Source organism: Halichoerus grypus, chromosome 2, assembly GCF_964656455.1.
Source record: "Halichoerus grypus chromosome 2, mHalGry1.hap1.1, whole genome shotgun sequence".
Taxonomy (NCBI): domain Eukaryota; kingdom Metazoa; phylum Chordata; class Mammalia; order Carnivora; family Phocidae; genus Halichoerus; species Halichoerus grypus.
The window spans coordinates 85,293,147-85,314,951 of NC_135713.1; the positions used below are offsets into that span (position 1 = coordinate 85,293,147).

General features: G+C 35.4%; 1 long non-coding RNA gene across 2 annotated transcripts in view; it reads right to left on the bottom strand.

The window, feature by feature from the left end:
• LOC144381114 (uncharacterized) overlaps nt 1–21,805 on the bottom strand; it is a 144,401-nt gene that overhangs the window by 121,702 nt on the left and 894 nt on the right. Inside the window, exons 2-3 of one of the 2 annotated variants that reach the window (XR_013445718.1) lie at nt 11,976–12,081; nt 7,659–7,720 (exon numbers count right to left, since the gene is read on the bottom strand). This is a non-coding gene — a long non-coding RNA (uncharacterized LOC144381114). The remainder of the gene's footprint in view (nt 1–7,658; nt 7,721–11,975; nt 12,082–21,805) is intronic. The other variant, XR_013445717.1, reaches the window with a different exon arrangement.

A 21,805-nucleotide genomic window follows, 5' to 3' on the forward strand; every position in this document is an offset into this window, starting at 1 on the left:
TAACACACATAGATCCAGACTCAGATCCCCTCCTTAGTCCAAGGGCAACCCCAAAGAGGCCTTCCTGACACCGAGAGGAGGGGTGAATTTCTTCAACAACAACAACAAATAAAATAAAAACATTTCCAGCTTACATGTGCTAAACCTGCCTCTTCGTGGTTTTGTGCAACTTAGACACAGCCTGGTAAAAATTCTAAGACAACTGAGTTGTCACAATGTGACAAGAGCATTAATTCATATTGAGTCACTTTCGTAGTGCTTCTTACTAAAGACCAACAAAACTAAAATATGTCCCCTAACATATCAGAAATAATGTATTTTCTACTTAGTTCCAAGGGAAAAAAAACTTTTATAACTTAAGAAAACTCAAAATATGTGACAATCTGTCACTGAATTAAAGTAAGTTATAATAACAAGTGACAATGCATGCATAATGCCCACTGCAGTTATGTGTTCATCTTCACATACAAAGGCTATTTCTCAATGGTCAGAGTAAAGCTTTGGCTAAGGTGCTGATGGCAGGATAGGGCTTGAGAAGAACCAAAGCTATGCGCAATCCAAAATCATTGGTAATTAAATCTGGAATGAGTCTTTGAACTTACAGTTGAACGTGTTGTGGGAACACAAGACTCCTGTTACTTTATCCATACTCATTTTCATAAAATGTTTGCCTTGTATGGTTGGTACTTTACTGAGGCCCCAGTGAGCAGGGCATATCACCATGGGTACTGGAGGTCAGGGAGGGTCAATTATGAGCATGCCACAATTCCATTACTGCTAACACACGCCCCTCAAACAGAGGCAGGGGACCTGACTGGGACCATTTAGGAAACAAGGGAGTAGTAGAGACATTGTCTCTTGACTTGGGAATAGGAGCAAGGCATCCCTCTCTCTCTCTCTATATATATATATATATACTCTGTATTACCACCCCTTAACTGAGTATTATTATAGTGTGTTGTAATTGACTATTTGGTTCCCTGTATCCTTCATGAAATTGCAAGATTTTTCAGAAAAAAAAATTTTGAAATACTTAAAAATTCACAAGAAAGTGCAAGGAAATGTACTATCTGTGTACCCATTCCCTAGCCCCTAGCCCCAGCCCCACTGTTAAGATCTTGCATAATTACAATATCAAAACCAGGTAAGTGATATTGATATAATGCATAGTTTATTCATATTTCAGCTGTATACATGTATTTATTTGTGTTTGTGTGTGTATGTGTGTATAGCCATATACAACTTTATCACATGTGTAGCTTTGAGAAACCACTACCACAATCAAGACATTTAACTGTACCATTACAAGACTCCCTAGTGCTACCCTTCTATGTCTACACCTACTCTCTCCCTTGCCCTCTCACCCCTGGCAACTACTAATCTGTCCTCCAACTCTATAATTACATTATTTTATGAATGTTGTATAATTGGAAATGAGCAATAATGTAACTTTTTAAGATATAATTTTTTCACTCAGCGTAATTTCCTTGAGGTTTAGCCAACTTGTTGCCCTATCAATTGTTCATTCTTCTTTACTGCTGAGTAGTATTCCATACCATGGATATATCATAGTCTGTTTAACCATTAATGGACATTTGGTATTTCCAGTTTAGGGCTATTACTAATAGAGATGTTATGAACATTCATGTACAAGTTTCAGTGGGAAAATAAATTGCAAGATTTTTAAGGGGATAAATAGTGTTTGATTCAATACTGTATCTCCAATACTTTATACAATACCCAGTAGGTACTCAAAAATGTTCATTGAAGGAATGATGAATGAACCACAAAATTGCCTCTAAATAAAATATAAAATAAGACTCATCTTGTGGGAAAAACATAATTAGCTGGGAGGGAAAATGTCAGCAAGAGGTCCTGAAAGTTGCTTTGCACACAAAGGAAACCACCAACAAAACAACAAGATGACCTACTGAATCAGAGAAGATATTTACAAATGATATATCTGATAAGGGGTTAATATTCAAAATCTACAAAGAACTCCTACAATGCAACACAAAAAAAATCCCCAAATAATCCAATTTAAAAATGGGCAGAGGACCTGCATAGACATTTTTTCAAAGAAGACATATAAATGACCAAAAGACACACGAAAAGGTGCTCAGCATCACTTATCATCAGAGAAATGCAAATTAAAACCACAATGAGGTATCTCCTCATACCTGTCAGAATGGCTAAAATCAAAAACACAAGTAACAACAAGTATTGGTGAGGATTTACAGAAAAAGGAACCCTTTTGCACTGTTGTTAGGAGTGCAAGTTGTGCAGCCACTGTGGAAAACAGTATGGAGGTACCTCAAAAAATTAAAAATAGAATTACCATATGATGCAGTAATTCCACTACCGGGTATCTACCCACAGAAAATGAAAACACTAATCAAAAAGATAATATGCACCCTTATGTTTATTGCAGCATTATTTACAATAGCCCAATTAGGAAAGCAACCCAAATTATGTCCATTGATAGATGAATGGATAAAGAAGATGTGGTATATACATACAATGGAATATTGTTCAGCCATGAAAAAGAATGAGATCTTGCCATTTGCAACAACATGGATGGATCAAGAGGGCATAATGCTAAGTAAAACAAGTCAGACAAAGACAAATACCAGATAATTTCACTTGTACGTGGAATTTAAGAAACAAAACAAAGGGAAAAAAAGACAAAAAAAAACAGACTCAAATACAGAGAACAAACTGGTGGCTTCCAGAGGGGAGGTAGGTGGAGGGTTGGGTGAAATAAATAAAGGTTATTAGGAGTACACTTATCCTGATGAGCACTGAATGATGTATAAGACTGCTGAATCATTATACTGTACTCTTGAAACTAATGCTAATTATACATCAATCAATCAATAATTTAAAAAATTATAAAAAAGAGGTCCTGAAAGTTGCACTCATGGATTTAAGTCTACAGTATTCCAAAGGAAACACACACACACACACATACCTTTTTCAGTTTGCTTTAAATATTGAGTTTCGTATTAAGATGGTGTTTGGATTAATAAGCTACAGCTGACCTTTTTTTGGAAACAACTGAGGAGACTTTCTATTCTAGCCAAAATGGACTAAGAGGGGCTATGTGTACCCTCCTTCCTAAAACAACAACAATAGCAACAATGACAAAAAATATAAAAAATGGGTTTTTTAAGACATGGACATCAGGCAACAACAAGATCCCTAAGAAATGAGAAGCCAAGGAGATAAATCTGCTTGCCCTGCTTACAGTCTTGAGGGTTTCTTAGCAGAGGCACAGGGACGGTAACTCAAGAGTGGCAAATTCCCTGAGTTGACGAAGCAGGTCTGAAAGTACGGGAGGATAAGGTGGCTATGGTTCCCAGGACGGAGCACCTGGCAGAGAGCTACTATATAGAGAAAGATCTCCTAAGACCTGCAGGGTCCCACTTGAGAATGTAGCAGAGTACTGATCAGGGCAAATGTCTGAGGAAACTTCCCAAGGCTGGGTATTCCTTAACTCTAAGGAATAAGTAGATCTAAACAATGATCAATATCTGCTAACATCACAAAAAGAGAGAGAACCAGTAGTCTTGCTCAGCCTCCTCCAAATGCATTTGGTCAAGTTCCTAATCTTAATTACCAATTAGTAGAAAAGATATGGGGCAGAGGAGCTTATTAAACAACTCCACAAGAAGGCATCAGCAAATACAAACCATGGAGAACTCTACCACCCAAATAATCCAGTTTTCTTAACAAACAAGGAAAAATAGATAGAAGGGAAACCTACAGAGTAAAAGAGAAGAGAAATAACCAATTGCAATGTACGGGTCTTACTTGTATTCTGTTTCAAACAGCAAAAAGTAATTATAAAAATTTAAGAGACAATTGAGAAAATCTGAATATTGATTGTGCATATTTGATAACAATAAGAAAATACTGACTTTTATATGTGGTTCATTTTTTTGGTGTGATTCATTTTTTTCAGTTAAAAAATAAGTCCTAAAAAAAAAACCAAACAAGTCCTAATCTTATAAAGATATCTGCTGAAATATTAAAGAATGAAATTATGTCATGTCTGGAATTGGCTTCCAAATAATTTGGGGTGGGGGTGGGAAGTGGAAATAGGAATATGTTGAAACAAAATTATCCATGAGATGATAGTTGTTGAAGGTAGGAATAGGTGTATGAAAGTTCATTATACCATCCTCTCTAGTTTTTAGTATATTTCAAATTCTCATAATAAAAATTTAGATAGGTAAATTAGAAATATGTCAATAAATACATAAGAAATTGAGGCAGTGATTCAGAACTCAGAGGTCACTGGCCATGATGAAAACTATTTCTCAGACATGGAGATATCAGAAATGATATTTTACAAGGACATTGAGGACTGTGGTTTGTAGCATTCCCTTAATGGAAGACCATATTTTCTCCACACAGAACACTGGCTTTTTAGCAAGGATAGACCTTCTTTCTGAAAATAGACCTGGCAGTATGGAAGTGGTTGACTACCTAATTGAAGACACCAAAAGACATCAAAGGAGACCAAAAACCTGGGTCTACAGATGTGGTTGTTATGTCTTCCTGTTCTCTTAATAAGGTTAGGTTTATGAGAATTTTAACAGAGCATATGACTGCTATCCTTCCAACAGCATCCCTGCAATACAAACTCATCCAGTTCAATCTTGCCATCCCTACGAAATGTTCCTGTTTGCTCCTTGTCGCAACTCCACCTTTCAACACACATTTTAATTTTTTGGTTTTGAGGTCAGGAAGATGTCCAAAAATTTTTTTCCCACTCAAATAATTCATTAGAAATACGTTCCATCTAGAATCTAGTTGTTTTTGCAGTAGGAAGGACACTGTGAGTAGCTTGTCCATGGTTCTGCCAAAAGAAGTCTCCTCTTATCTGAATCCTACCCATTCAAAAGGATATGTTCAAAGCCAATAAATGGAGTTCCTAAAAAGATGAATGTTACATCTTCCATTTTAAAAACTTCCTCATGGTCTCTAGTTCAGTATCCTATAAATAATCTATAGCCTACATTTCTTACTCAAGAAATGAGCTGATTCGCTGACTTTAAAAAAAAATCAACATAAATTTTAAATTCTCAGTATATTTTAACTAATAATTCTGTCTATAATATTACTGACTAGTAATATTCTTAAAATATCATGATGCATCCTAATGTTTATTTTCACTAAATGCCTAAAAAGGCCATGGGAGCAGAGCTTTAAAATATGATTTAAAATCTGATGTGTGCTTTGGAAGCAAAATCAGCTTTGGGGACTCAAGGCTAGTGAGCATTTTTGTAGGTTGGTTACATTTTGCACTGCAAGATGCATTACAGAAATTGTAACTGAACTTTTCGAAATATTTATCATCATTGTTACAACTTTCATTAGACTGTTTTTCTTTTTAGATGCAGTCTTGCTTATAATGCCCATTTTAAAAGTTGCTACCCCAGGCTTATAAAACAAAGTTATAATGTCTTCCCATCAACAGTATTAAAAACATTCATCTCTAAGAAAGTGTTATAAAGAAATTCCACTGCAATTATAACTCAAATATTAAAGAAAATATAAAAAATGATAATGTATTATAGAATACCAAATGATTAGAAATTCTTTGTAAGACTTTAATTTCCGATAAAAGCAAAATACCCATATAGTAGCCACTAGTCACATGTGGCCTATGTAAATTTAAATCAATTAAATTTAAATTACATTCAAAATTCAGTTTCTCCATCGAACTAGCCACATTTCAAATACTCACCAGCCACATGTGGCTACTGGTTACCATACTGGACAATGCAGATATAGAACAATGTCCATCATGTCAGAAAGTTTGATTGAGTAATGATGGTCTTTGTTAGAGAGATCACTACTGATGAATGGATGTGCATATATCAATTTATTTCTCCAAAGTCATTTTTCCTTTAGTATAGGAGGCAGAATTAAACCGATAAAATTTAAATCGCTTTTCTGGAAAATCTATATTCTCATGTAAATATTTAAAACTGTGCCACAAGTATTGCAGTGTAGATTTTCTTTTTCCTCTCACCACAAGGAGAATGGAATTTCAAAAGATTCCACCTGCTCAAGATAGGGAATTATGGCATTAGCCAGTCTTCTTCCCCTTTGATTCACATTTTTCTTTATAAAGATCTATTCTAACCCTGCTGCTTTCAAGTTTACCCAGCAATGGCCCAACCTTTATTTTGTGGCAAGGAATTCCTATTTAGAGGGGAGTACTTCAGGTCTCAAACTCCACACTTGTGAAGTTTGTTAAGTAATGTAAGAAAACTCACTTCCTATTCAGGTCCTCCTACCAGGACAGGAGGCTCTTACACCCTTCCAAAGTACCAACAAATTCCTTAGTCTAACACAACTTCTCATCTCTCAATTCAGAAAGATGCATTTTGTAACATATGTAAAAAGACAAAAACATGGAAAGGCATAAATAATACCACACTGTCATGTGGGAAAGTGAAATGCTCCTGAAGTGAGATACTGAATAGGAAGGGTCTGTCTAATTCAGCAGAGAAACTGAGTGAGATCATCTCTACCATTTATGCTTAGCAAGGAACCATGCTACAATGGAAAGACAGAAATACAAGAGTAACAAAGTAAATGAAAATAGTATGAAAAACTTCTAAACAGGGCTAAACTAGATGCATTTAAATGCAACTCCTGAAAACCTTGATGAACAGTAGTAAGTCTGTATTTAAAAGACTAGATAAACCATATAGCTGATCCAGATGGTAAAAAAAAAAGCAATCTATAATTATATGAGTATAGAGAGTTTTAAGAATTTTCATGAAAAAGTAAACAATAATGAATAATTATTTAGTATCGAAAATAATTTGACTTTAAAAGTAGAGAGTGCAAATGAGAAAAAAATAATAAAGTCCAAGTAAAGAAATACCTAATACAAGAGTCCAAATATTTGTGAAGTGGATCTTTGTCCAGAATAGTGTGCTGTTTGGAAACAATTTCTACAGTAGATTCAATAGATTCCATGGATCAGAAAATTAATTAGAACCTTAAAATTAGCTATAGAAATTAGCTACAAACTAATGAGTTTGGGGGAAAAAAAGAAAGAACACAATATGCCAACTTTCCAAGCCTTTCTGCAAATAGACTTTCACATCTTAAAAATTACACTTGCTTTCAAGATTCTTTGCATCCATAACTTCACCTTTTTGCTCACTTGCTCACTCCCCAAGGAAGTCTAAAACCAAATAAACTGCCATAAATGTTTACCAATAAAATATTATTTTCTAATCAATTTTTTCTTGATTTTTAAAATTGAAAAAGTTTTTATTACAATTAGGTCACTACTCCTGGCATAAGGCCTCTGAAACATTGTTTCTCAGACACTAATGGGTCTTGGAAAAGTTTGAAACTCTCAATTCATTACGACTTTGAGTAGCTGTTTTGTACCTAAGAATGAGAATTGATGGAGAGGTTGGGACTAAACACATAATTTTATGAAATATGATGAAAACATAAGGGTTTTGTTATGACGCACATAACAATCAAGAACCTGTTTCTTTTTAGCAAGCTCCTAAAAAGTACCTCCCGTATAATTATTAAATAAAAACACTCACTTATTCAGTACTCAGCTAGCTTTTAAACTCTGAATAAGAGAAGTACACAGTGAGAGAGGTACTTACATGGTTTCCTTGGATACTGGATGATGCCATTCAGGTCTATGTTTTTATCTGAAAGTGGTGCCCTGCGGAGAAATGAGGCTTGGTGAGTGGCTGTTTATACATAGTAAGTAAATAGGAACTTTGTTTATTTTACAAAGCAGTTTTTTATTTTGACCCAGATTTCTTTTTATCATACCCAAACCTTGTAAACATCAATAATATGGTAGAACAGGTACTTTGCACAACTCTTGGTAATATCACTTTAAAAATCATAATTATTAAAGCAGAAGCTCAGAATACTTTGTCTAAGCACATTACTCCTTGGGCTACTTTATATATCTTAACTACTATATTTATGTCAGACAAATCAATGAACACTGCCTGCCTCTCTATTTTCCTTCAAAAGGAATTGTTCTCAAACTGTCAACAAAGAAATTAATCAAAAAAATTCACATAAATGATAAATGTCCTTACCTTAATCAAAGAGTAAGAGAACCCCAGCTTTACCAGCTCCTAAACATCCAGGGTTTCCACAGACATGAACTATCATTTTAAATATAGTAGTGGGTACTAGATTCTCAATAGTTTAAGGGCTATGAGCACACAATTTTGACATTCAGTCTCTCAGAACTACATGCTGTCTAATTTTGGTAGCATGATTAATCCCTCCTATGTGATAAGTTTTAACCTTCTAATATTTCTCTGGATTGAAAAGAACAAACAAGCTACAGCAAAGAATGGCAACTAACTTTAACGCTGAACACAATTTAATAATCTGAAATGAAGTAAGTGTGTGCTATGTTTCCATTAAAAAGTTTCCAGCCACAATTAATTGAACAAAAACTTGTCTTGTTCCAAGATTATTCTTGGAAATGTAATTTTAAAGTCTGCGTGAAATGAGGAAACTTACTTTTTTACCATATGAAAGCAATCTCATTTTTTAGGAATGATTTTTGGATAGGCTTCCAATTTGATATTTTCCATTTGAACTAACTGCATAGGGGCTTGGCAGGGGGAGGGGAGGGAAGCAATTCTGTGTTCTTTTGCCAGCACTGACAAAGGTCTGGTTGTCAGTGATACCTTTACAGCTAAATTTACCCCAGAGTGACAGGAACAGGTGCACCTCGGCCTGCCAGACACTTGTGCACAGGGATCACGCATCTTACGGCTTGACGATCAAGGGGGGAAAGCCTGGGTCTTCATAGAAAAGGAGAAGAGACAAACGCAGCCCAAACTGGGGGGTTTCTCTTCAAAGCCAGCTGGTCTGGCTTTATTCTACAGGAATTTTTTTACCTGTCAGGGTTTGGACAACAAAGCCCTCAGCAGGTGCTGAAGGGTACAACTTCCTGGAGAAGCAGAAAGGCACTGGTGAGTTTCAATTGCCAAAATATATTTTTTAATCTTTAAAAGTTGATTTTGTTATCTTGGAAGAGGCACTGCTGAGGAACCTACATTCAGAAAGCTGATGAGACCATTGGAATCAGAGCCAACTAACTCAACAGTAGGTTTGCCTGGTGTAGAAAGTAGAGCTGTTACCATTTGACAATTTTTTACATTTAAAAAAAGAGTTTTATAGGAAAGACTTTATATTTTGAATGTTGGTCTCTTTCATTACTAACTCCAATATCTGAAAGATGAAGAATTAATTACATATATGATATTAAACTATTAAAATAAACACACAAATATCATTTCCTCTCTTTTTTATCTAATTCTGTCATAATCTATTCTGAATAAAATGTTTTTTTAATAAATCAAATAAAAATGTGAAATGGTACATGCTCTTTTCAAACGTTTCATGCGCTAACATTTTTTATGTGTGCATGTGACAAGAATATGATTAGAGAGAATATGAAATTAGTTTTATTTATAATACATTTTTAAAAACATGTATTGCACAGAATATTTAATAATTAAAAGTGGCAACATTTTCTCATTACCTTACAAAGAGTTTCTTTGGAGAAAAATCTTTGGAATAAACAACCAAGACAGTACTAAAGCATGTTTTTACGTCACTGATTTCCAAAATTAGTACATTTATATATTTGGTATTTTTATTTTGTGAATTCAAAAGTTTAGGCAAAAATATTTTTTTCAGAATAGGATTTTAATTAATACAAAACATGGAAAAATAAGACCACATGTCAGGATATATTTTTAAAAAGTGATTCTATTTCAAGGACTCATTCTTTTAACTACGCTTCACAGCATTTCTCTACAAATTGTTGTATTATACAAATTGAAAACATTTATTTAAGCAAGTAAGGAGCTCAAAGCTAAAGACTATACATAGTAAACATATGAAACCATTTTAACAACCAAATTCCATATTCACAAGCAACATGGGCTAATGAATGTAAAAGACACACAGCACACACTGATCAAGAATGCTATAAATTATTAGCCATAAAATCAATTTTCTGGGCTGCGGGGGGTACAATTGGTGCTTAAGAAGAGAAAGGCTCCTACCAATATAAATTACTAATATTATGAGGTAATTGTTTTTTTCTGATGATCTCGTAAATAATTTTCAATCTACATGCTTAACACACAGTTGTATAGTAGGAAAATAATAAGATTCTGACTTTTTTAATGACCACTGCATCTAAAATAATTATCAGATCAATGATGATATGGATAAGCCACAAATTTATAAGTATCATACTCTTTTAGACTGACTTAATTGCTGTTTAAAATTATGAACTGTTTGTGGTTTAAAAAATGACCAGAAATGATCCAGCCAACCAAAAAATCTAATATTTTTAAAACATAATTAAAACCCAAATCTGATTTTCATTCTGAATTATTACATGTAGAACATGGTTCAGAAAGTTAAAGTATATTCTATTTTTTAAAAAGGAATATATTATGGTTTCAAACTGCTATTTCTGTGTGATATTCTGTCATCTTCATTATATTGCTCTGGCACCTAAGTAAACTTGGTCACCGCATTTTTTTAGATAACTCCATTAGTCTCTTAAAGAATGATTATGTACTGCATGCACTTGATAATTTTGTTATTTATCTGGTCTGTTAAATACTATATTCCTAAAGAATCAGAACACTCACTTCTAGAAATAAGTACAACAAAACTGAACGTATACTCTTAGGTCAACTTTAGAATTACATTTGTGAAGTCTTTATGTACAGTGTAATTATTATACTATTTGTCATTAACACTCAATACAAGCCATACAAAAGCTTCTTCCAAACTATTTTTTATGAGTCTTGTGAATTATTTAAGTGTGACTTAGCCTATTAGAGACAATGTTAGGGACAGCCCAAATATTTCCAAGTAACCAAAATTTGTCATTTTAACCATGCCCTGAATTGTGGGCTTCATCTAAAATTTCACGTTTTTTTCTTGTAATTATGGAAAGAAGTTTTAATTCCTAGTACAACTTGCAGCTACGTTTGTACTTTCCAGTAAACCTTCAACTTTTGTGTCACAAAAATACCTATGCCAACTCCCTCAATGTGGAAATGATTTCTTTTAATAAGTCTTAGTCAGAAATTATGATGACGTTGCAATGACTCATATGCGTCCTAAAAGTTTAATTTAAAAGCATATTTTTAAATTTTAAGCATTATTTGCAATGCATCTTCGTATCTTAAGAATGGCTTATTTATAGTGGAGAAAAATTAATTTTTCTCCTGTTTCAGAAAGACATTTGAAAAACATTTTGTTTAACCATAGATGCACAGGGAAAATCTTGATTCTCCCAGCAACTAATTTCAATAAATTATACTGTGAATATCGATCTATTTAATTTCAGGACAATGAAGCTTCCAGCTAAAATGGTTTACTTGTAAGTATTTAAAGAAACAAAAATACTTTGGCAGCTTTAAATGTATCTCCTTATTGACCAGCCACCTGACTGACAGCTGTCAACTGTCTGTGGGCCAAATGTAACCCAGTAAAGATAAAAATTACATATTACTCATCCCTGTTGATAATACCTGGTGCCAGTGAGGTTTTCAAGTAGGAATAACTAGACTACAGATATAAAGAAGTAAAAAGGGAATCATTTCCACCACCCACCATCCCCCCTTTGTCATTAACTTATTTCCCCTTCCTTTTCTACTTATCCCACTTCTCTTGATGCCCATATCTCACACCTACAAAGAGTTAATTTCCTTAAAGGAACTTCAGATGTATGTAACAAGTGTGTGACTATGAAAATACTGGGCAGCCAGGTAATGATGCCCACACATTTCTTTCAATCAAATCTTCTTTTGAGCTCATGGAGTGTTTGAATTGTGGGAAAGAGTCTTTGATGCTTTCAACTACTCATTTTTTTTAAAAAAATGAAATGGAAGCACAAAAATAAAATTTACCCAAGGTCACCAACGTGAGGATGTAGATGTAGACTTGGCTCTATCCCCCAACTTCACATCCAGTGATTTTTTTTTCTATTAGACTTTAAACATGTGGACAATAAAACTATAAGTAAAAGAGAACACATGGAAAATTAATGTGAGTGACATTCCATTGGGGAACTGTTTGCAGCCACCAAACTTAATACCTTATTAGAGAAATACAGTTTTATCAAAGCATATTAAAATGTAGCTCTAAAAAAAAGAACATAAACACATTAAAATATCTATGTTATAAACTCTTTTTTAGATTCTCTTTACTATTTAAACTGATTTCCAAACTGAAAATATTTATGGTGTATATGAAACAGCAGAAAGAAAAAAATAATAAATGGCAATATATATGTTTAGAAGATAAATGCATAAATGAAAAGTTCAGGTTGAAAAATTTCTCTGAAATATTAGAAAATAATTAAAAATACCAAATATACCAAAGTATAAGCACACATACATTACCTAAGTACAGAATATACTAAACAGTTCACATAACCAACTCAACAACTAACTAGCGTCCTGTGTGTGTGGGTGTGGGTGGCTGGGTGTGTGTGTGTTAATTACAAAACCTCTCTGGACCCCAGAGGCCCCATCAGCAAGTGTTTCCTAACAGCTCAGAAATTCTATGACTCAACAATCCTGTATTAATATAAGTATCTTGTATTTATTCAAATTATTATTAATTATATTAATATTTTATATTGCTATAATATAATTTGTTGATAATGCTGCACATCATACTGATTCAATCAAGGTCATGAAAATATATTCAAAATAAATATTTTATTCTTCTCTGACCCTCTAGAAAAGAAATCATTTAGGAGATAACTACCATGTTCTGAATTTAAAAGGATTTATTTTAACCCTGAGCTTTGGAGCTGTATTTGCCTGTGAGAAGTGTTTGCTTTAAAACCAAAACAAGCAAATGAATTTTTTAAAAGGGGGGGAACCTAAAACATTAATATAGGATATGGGAGGAAATTGTGGACAGGATTTCCCTGCAAGGAATTGGTCTAGAATAATCTTCAACAGCTCTATGATACGATTTAGCACCTAAATTATACAAAATATCTAAATTTACAAATGTATTTGCTTATTCTATTACATTTAGTCCAAATCAACATTGTTAATCAGCAAACCACTTAATAATATGCGATAACAGTATGCAAATCAATTGCAAGCAAAATAATCAGTAAATAATATCCATTTCTAATAATTGTGAAAGACAAGGGTGTCAAAGCAAAATGTGCAAAAAATCCTGCATCTCAAAGGGTGTTAGTGAAAGTGAATGACTTTTCTCTCAGCTGCCTTTGAAGGATCTTAAATGTTTTCTCGTTACAGCTAAAGAGTACTGTCCGAAGAGCACTGAGCAGAAGTAGGCAGCTCTGAGTCGCAATCTCTGTTTCACTGCTCAGTAATTTTGTGACTGGAAACAAGTCATGTAATCTCTGGGAGGACTCTGAAGGGATGTGACTCTTTGCGGGGCTATGCGTAACTCAGAGGAAAAGGCAATTCTAGAAGGTGTTTATCCAGTAGAAGGTGTTTCTCTTGCTTCATGTGAGGTCCCAAAAGAATTCTGGACAATATGGGTGGGTTCCGGCCTCCAATAGCCTGCCCTGCCCCCTCCCTACTGTTATAAGAAGCCCACCATATTGGTGGCATTCCAAATAATTAAAACTAACACCAGTTTTTAGCCTGTAAGATGAGTGTGGAAAATAAAATCACTTTACAATACACTACTGACCAGCTAGCCATATTTTTCCTACTTGGGTACCCTGGTAACAAAACATGAAAGGTCTCAACCTTCAAAATTACATTATCACACATAGCTTTGAACTTTTCAGTACACTTTATAAGTCTGAGTTGCCACACACACACAAAAACTTAATAGCCATTTAATGTTTTCAGTTTTATAAAACGGGACATTTTTAAAAATGAAAAAAAAAAATATTCACCACACTTGCCGCTGTAAGCCTGCTTGAGAACATGTTTGCTCGTGTCAGAAAAATGTTGGAACAAGAAACAGGCTCATCAGAGAACCCCCTTAATCTGAAGGGTTAAAAATATCTGGATCCAAGAGAGGTTAACAGCAGCATCTGGCTACACAGAGGGGTTAAAAGGCTGGGAATACGGATCCCCCTGTTGCCTGGGATGACAATGTCATGAAGGCCCTATATGATTGCTCGGCAGGCAAGAGGTAATTATCAAGGTCATAAGGAATATTTGTATTAATTGGAAGTCTTTTTAGGGAAAAGCCACATTTCTCAGGTGATTGTGCATGGGACTAGTCCTGGTTGCCAGGAATCTAGGCTCAAGCAGCCGGCAGCCGCTGAAGCATGAACATGTTCTCAGCTCAGTTGTCACTAACGGTAGAGGTCGCGGGATCTGAAACCTATTTTACAGGTTTTGCTGAGATACTGGGATCCAAGAGTTCATTCAAGAAAAGATAAGCACTGACCCTCAGATACGTAAAGATGAAGAACTGTACAGAAATTTGAGAGAATTGGGTCCCCGCATTGCTTAATCAGTCTTCTAATCACAACGGGCAGAATATATGTCGCATGTCCTTTTCGATTGTTTACAGTACGAGCCAAGACAAGCAATGGAAAGATTCATATCACTCTGATCTCTCATTGTTACTATTTTGAAAAGAGTTCACTAATTTAGAAGTTCCATAAAACTTACCATTAGTTGAGAGCGTGGGAACGAATAATGTAGCAAATGTCAGGTTAAGGAATTAGAAGTCTTCGCAGATCTTATGATCACCCTTACCCTAAGGCAGTGGCTTGCAAGCAAAATCTTATGATCACCCTTTACCCTAAGGCTGTGGCTTGCAAGCAAACTATACGTAAGAAACGCCCCAGGAGCTAGTTACAATGCAGATTCCTGAAGTTGTTGCTCAGGGGATCCGAGATGGGGCCTAAGAATCTGAGTGAATCTGAAGGCCTCTGATAAGCTGTTCTCTGTGCTAGATTGTTCAGTCCTCACTAGAGCCTCTTCTCTTCTTCAAGAGGTCAGTTCTCTTGCTTTGCAGTAGCAAGAAAACCAGCACCCAGCGATCTCAGGCCCTAGGAGACCAAAGGGAGCCTATGGATACAGCTACAGAAGTTCTAGGGTCCATTTTTATTTATTGTTAGATATACTTGCACTTAAATAGTTTTATTTTAATTATTGCTATGTAGATGGGCAAATGGTAAGGTTCACCCAACACTAGAAATGAGCGAAAAATCATTCTCAAGCTCTACTTGAGTTTCAGGCACTGAGTAAAACAGCTTTAAATATGAACAATGGCTTGAATTGACTCTTCAGAAAAGTCATTAGAAAATAGCGCAGAGAGTGCTTGTTACGAGAAGTATATATGCATATACATTCAAGTTTTAGAATACTCAATTGATCATCACTGACCCAGGGAGTTTAGAAGGCTATGGCCCAGCAATAACGTAGAGGAAACCACAGGCTTTATTCTCCTGTGCGCGAGCTGTTTTGTGGCCATAGGCAACCCAAACTAGAGTCTCACAGCTACCAAAGGGTGAGGTGAGAATGTGTGCAACAGTGTAGATGGATGAACATAAATCCTTCGAAAATAGATAAACAACACAAGCACATGCCTTATTCACTGTGAGTTAATCACTGTTGTAATCAGAGTAATTATAGTGATTAATAACAAAAAAAATCATAGAAACTCTTCTATGACCATATTATCTGTAGCACACATCAATTGTTCAGAAATAAGCTCCCTTGTTAGCAGTATTTTATTTTGAAGTGGTTCAAATAAATAGAAAATTATTAATATCTTACGGTTCTGAAATAGAAAATGTAACTTTCCAAAGCATGAAAAAAAAATCTAATTGTTAATAACCAGTTTGTGTGTGTGTGTGTGTGTGTGTGTTTATGGTTGTACTGACTTTATAACTGAAAATAAAAAATTTACAACTGAAAATGAGAAGATGAAGCAGAAAAGATGAAGGAAGAAAGAAGGAAAAAAGAGAAGGAAATGGAAAAGACAGGATTAAATCTATTGATTAGCTATTTCACTATTGCTAAAGGGGTCAAAAGGCATAAGAAAATTGTAGAATGTTTTCTACTTACCCTTCTTTAAGTAGCATTCAAAATCTTTTACTTAGAATCATATTTCTTCATCTCTGAATTTCTTCAGAATATATTATAAAGTACATTGCATTTGATATGGATGCTCCAGATTTACAGGTTTAATGCCATACAAAGTTGGGAGATATTTGATTTACGTGCCCCATCTTTGCACAAAGGAAGATGCTTTATCTGTGATTTCAGAGAGGTGATAAAGGACAGAATGCATTTTTCCCTCCAACCCTGAACCTCTCTCCAACCCTTCCAAATTCTATCCTTCATCCAGGAAGCAATACACATGCTCGTCATAGGGCTCTTAGATCTCCTTCAAGACAGTTCTGGAGAAATAATCACTAATTACACCTCTGATGGCTTTTCGAGGCAGAAGGGAGTTCACACAGGGTGAGACCAAGTGACAACATGGTAGCTATGGCACAAGGGACATGCATCCACTGGGTGCCCCCTATGCAAGACGGGAATAGAAAAAGAGACTGGAACAACGGGTACTAAAGTGTTATTATATTTTTTTAAAAAATAAGTAGACAAATTTTCAAGGAGCAGAATGATACTTGGCTGATAGAGAGTTCATCTTCCAATCACAACCTCTTCAAAAATAATAAAGTTTCTTCTTCAAGTAAGACAGGCTTCCCACTTACTAGCACCCAGGGCTCACTTACACGTCGGCCAAGTGGGAGGGACCTGAGACACGCTCAAAGTCTCCTCCCTGAAGCATCTCCCGATCAACAGAACAGGGAATTTATGGAAGTTGTGTAATCATAGATACTCCTTTGGAGTATGAACTCCTTTCAGAAAACTTCTGAAGAGAAGTTCACTTAAAGGAGTAACACATTGATACTGCATCATGAAGTAAACGGTTGGAGTGGCGGGCTCCTCTGATAGAACATAGTCCAAGAGAATTCTGGAACATAAAGAGGCTGCTGAGGAATGAAAGGACCTTGTGGGTCACATCAGTGAAAGGCTGTGAGGAGACAGAGGCACTCAATAAAGAGCTATTATTGATTTTAAAAATTGCTGCTGGGTGAGTGGAGCATGCCAGAGTGAACGAAGGACAAGCTGAAGGTGAGTCTAGGGAGGCTGGTGATACAAAGACAAGCTTCAGCAACCTTACAGTTTTGCCTATACTGCACAGATAATATTGATTTAAAAAGACTTAAAAACTCAGATTTAATAAAAAGCCACTAATTCTTTATATTTATGCGAAGGTTCCTTAAATTTAAGTGTAAGATTATGTAATCAATGAGCAATTTAGAAGATGTCTGCCATAACCAAAAAATAAGATCTTGGAGCCTTATTCTAAGCAAATGGATATATAATTACTTTCATAAGTCTGATAAAATCAAATATGAACACACACAAAAAAATGTTTCTCTGAAAAGAATATGGAACACTGACAAGGATAATATAAATTGGCAACCCCAGAATGTAAGACTTCTTGGTATAATATACATTGGTTTAATCAACATATTATCCTAAATATTTTATATTTATTTCAAATATAAAAAGTTCTATTATGAAATAAAAACTGCTTTGAAGCATGAAAGCTGATAGAAAAGGAAACAACTTCTAAACTACTGTTAGATAAATGAGACATTGAGATATTTTCCAGGAACATGGGGTAGTCCTTGAAAGTGGAATAGTATAATACTGGCGAACATTTACTGAGCATTTTCTACATGCCACTAGGTGAATATAGAAGTACAATCTCATGTCCTCCTCTCAGGAAAATCATCATCCTATGTAGGTCCTGCCACGTTCTCTATTTTCTAACAAGGACATTTTGAAAATTAAGGTCAAATAGTTATTAAGTCTGAGCCTGGATTCTAATCCAGCATCTCTGATTTACCCTTCCCTGCCCCTTGTACGTTCCTTGCAAAGGTATTTCCCACCATGTTCATATATGATATGTAACTCCTAATTGATGAAACTAGCTTTTTAAAAATTTTATGATGTTACTTGCCAAAATGTCTCCTTAAAGGCTACACGTTCACATCAGGAATACCCTTGAAATTCTCCTTTTGTATCTGCAATTAGTGTCAATTTATGAGCCTGATATCAAATAATCTGCTGCTTTATAATCACATCAGAGTTTCCATCAAGCACCTTGTTCACTACATTTGGTTTGGCTTTAGTTTCACCAACAAATTCATCCTTAATGATAATGATTTGCCAACAATCAAACTGTTAAAACTGAATAGCAAATTCCTAAGGAGATTTCTATAGAGACCTGTGCAAAGACATTATTACTGAAATAAGCAAATAACCTCCTAAGCTGTCTACCCTGAAGAGGATGACACATGGTTAGACATGTATTTCTAAAATATTTTCTGGTGGGGGGGGGAATATTGATTACATCACCTCCTGATCTCATCATCCCTAAAAGTGAGCAAAGGTTATGAGTCTAAGGAAGCAATGCAGCATCATATCTAAGGGCATCACCAGAAACAAACCAACCTAGCTTCATGTCTTTTGTCTGGCACCTAGGGGCTAATAGACCCTGGTCAAGTAATGTCACTTCTCTAAGCTTTAGTTTTTAAAATCTGTAAAATGAAGAGAATTGTAGTTCCTGTCTGAAAGGCTGTAGTTTGGATAAAAAGAAAAAAAGTTTATAAAGCAGTTAATACAATTAAATTAATTAAAGCAGTTAACACAAGATTAACAAATAGTGAGTGGCTATTAAATATTATGCACTTTAAAATTTATTTATTTCAACTCTCATTCTAATAAGGTAGTATTATTTTTGCACATATACTACAAATATCTTTGTATTACATATATGAATATTATTCACATAGAAATATCTAACTACAAAGTTAGTAAAAAAAAAAATCATCTATAGAAAATCAGACTTCCTTGGTTTGGGTCTTTGACTCAGTGAACTAGTATATAATGATAAATCAAAGCAGTTTTAATGCCTGATTTAAATTTAAAAGTTTTACTGTATTTTACTTTTAATTCTCACCATATTCCAAAACAATTTAGAGAGACTTCATCCCAGGCAATGAAAATCAATTCTCTCTTTTCCTGGTAAATTAGAATATGGATATAATTACTTATCTCCTTGTTTTCAGATTTAGTGTGTATGGGAAACATATAAATCGATGCATGATCTTGCCTTCCTGAAAAAATAAAATTTGTATTATTTTCCTTGGTTTATAATTTTAGGTCATAAATAAAATATTTAGAAGTAATTTTGTAAATTCTCAACTAAGTAAAATACCATCATTTGGAAAATTACCTAGAGAGATAAAGAAAACAAGGTACATTTTGCACTGTGGTGGCTTTATTCTCTCCTTTCTAGATTTGTCTTATTTTGGTGTTCTTAATGAGGAGAGATAGCAGGAATAGGAATACCAGATATAAATTGTTTGTTAACACTTTGAGTCCATTTCTTCCTATAATACATATTTACACAAATTGAAATCAATAGAACACACATCCCAAGTGGGACTTTATTAAAACCAAAAATGCAAAATGTCTATGGCTTCTATTTTGCAAGAAGCAACACACAGTCCCCTAGACATAGTTGTAATGTTGATCATGCATCCAACAGAGAACAATGTCTAGGTCCCTCTTGAACAGAATGCTCCATTAGGCATTCCATGGGCTCCCCCTTCCCGGCAGGCCTTGGCCCAGCCCCGTTGCCATAGATGGCCATCAGACATTTGGAATGACATCAGGAGATAATCTGAGTAGGCTCTGCCCTAAAGAATTCAGGCTAGCAGGAGACTGAAGATATCAATGTCTTGTTGGCTGACAACAGCATTCCAAAGGTCAACCAGGGTGAAAGAGGATGGACTTGGAGTTTCCAGTGCCTTTTCAACAACCAAGCAGCTAACAAGTATAAAGAAGCATCCCTCAAGACAAAAAATAATAAATTAAGACAAAATGAAAGTCTGGAAGTACACTAGATACGCCATGCCTGTGAAAGGGAAATAAGACAACCTACATCCATTCGGTCAGGGAATTTTAGGATTAAAGAGATCACTACCTCTTAAAAATAAAACTCACAAACAGTTCTCATCCTGAACCAATTCCCATCCCTCTGACAATCTACTTCTCCAACTTTTTCTGCTGTGTCAGCCCCTGTGTGGGTGAATATGGAACTTAATGGTGTAGAAGTAGAAATTCTTTGCAGAAGAATAAGAATGTCTTTTACTACAGTTTACCATTTCCCAGCCCTGTGCTTTATGTTGGGTGGCTCATTTAATCCCCATAACAAAGTTTTAAGAGTAGCACGTTATGTTCCACATTTACAGATGAGGAAACTGAGGCAAAGGGAGGTTCCATAACTTGTACCTAATAGTATCTTCATCGAATTTGGGAAAGATTATGCTTTACTAACAATTCTCACCTTATATAACACTTTTCTTCCCTGACCTTAAGAGTGCTTTTTAAGCTCTTATTTTAGAAGGATAATTCCATTTCCTCAGATTTTTTTAAGTATAAATAAGAACAATGCTATCCCAACCACTCTCTCTAAGAAGACATGATATGAATCTATGAAGCTACCAATAATACATTTTTAGTTTGGGAGACAGTGTTATTTTCCTACACACCTTATTCTTTACTAGAATTTCTTCCTAGAAGAATGCTTAGAAGTATTTTCTCTTGTAAAAGGGTACTCCTGTCAAAAATCTTCTGTCAAGTCACCTTTCTGTAGGGTTAATTTACCTAGTCAACCCCAGGCAAGGTGCCCTGGTCTGGCACAAAGTGCAGTAGATAGACCCTGCCTGGTGACCTTAACTTCTTTCTAAATTTATGGCATGATTTAGGGGTGCATCTGTTAATTTCTCTGGGCCCCACTTGCCTTCCCTGTAAAAAAATTAGGTGTTTGTGTTAAATGTTCCCTAAGACCTCTTTCAGCAAGAAGATACGGAAATTCTGACTTTAAAACTTTCCACACTAGTGCCAGGAAATGCAAATGCCAAGAGTGTCCTAAAATTTGGCTGGTATCATAAAGCAGATTCTTTCTTTCTTTTTTTTAACCAGCATTCATTTAAAACTCTAGAGCAGCACATTCCAATAGAACTTTATGCAATGATGGCAATGTTCAACATCTCGCAGTCAAATAAGGTAGCCACTAGCCGCCTGTGGCTATTGAGCACTTGAAATGTGGCCCGTATAACTGGCGAACTGAATTTTGAATTTTATGTAATTCTAATAAGCTTAAACTTAAAGAGCCACAGGCGGCTAGCGGCTACCATATTGGTGGCATCTTATAGCTTCAAGAGCACGACAATAGAAACACTTTACACCTTTGATTTATTTCAGCCGAGTACCTCACAATGTCTTTGGAGCATTGATCTTTCCACCACTCTTGGAGCCCTTGGTACAGCTCCACAGACATATCAAAGAACAGCCCAGGGCATTTGCATTTCGTGATGGCATTTTTGCAAGAGACCCCGGTACTGTTCTCACGTGCCAGCAAATAAAGGGGATGGAAAGGGAAAGGAAGTTTGGGGGTTTTTGTGTCTTTTCTCCCTCGTCTCCCATTTGTCGTGTAGCTTGTGGCCTCTCCTTAGCCAAGACGCGCACCTATCCACCGAGGCAGCTTAACTACCAGACCCAGCAGTTGGCTGTTAGTTTTTTAAATAATCGTGTAGACCCTGAGAGATTGGGCTGTAAAATCCAGCTCCAGGACCGCGTCCTTTCCTATTGGCTTGTCAGGTGAAAAACAGGGCTGACTGGCG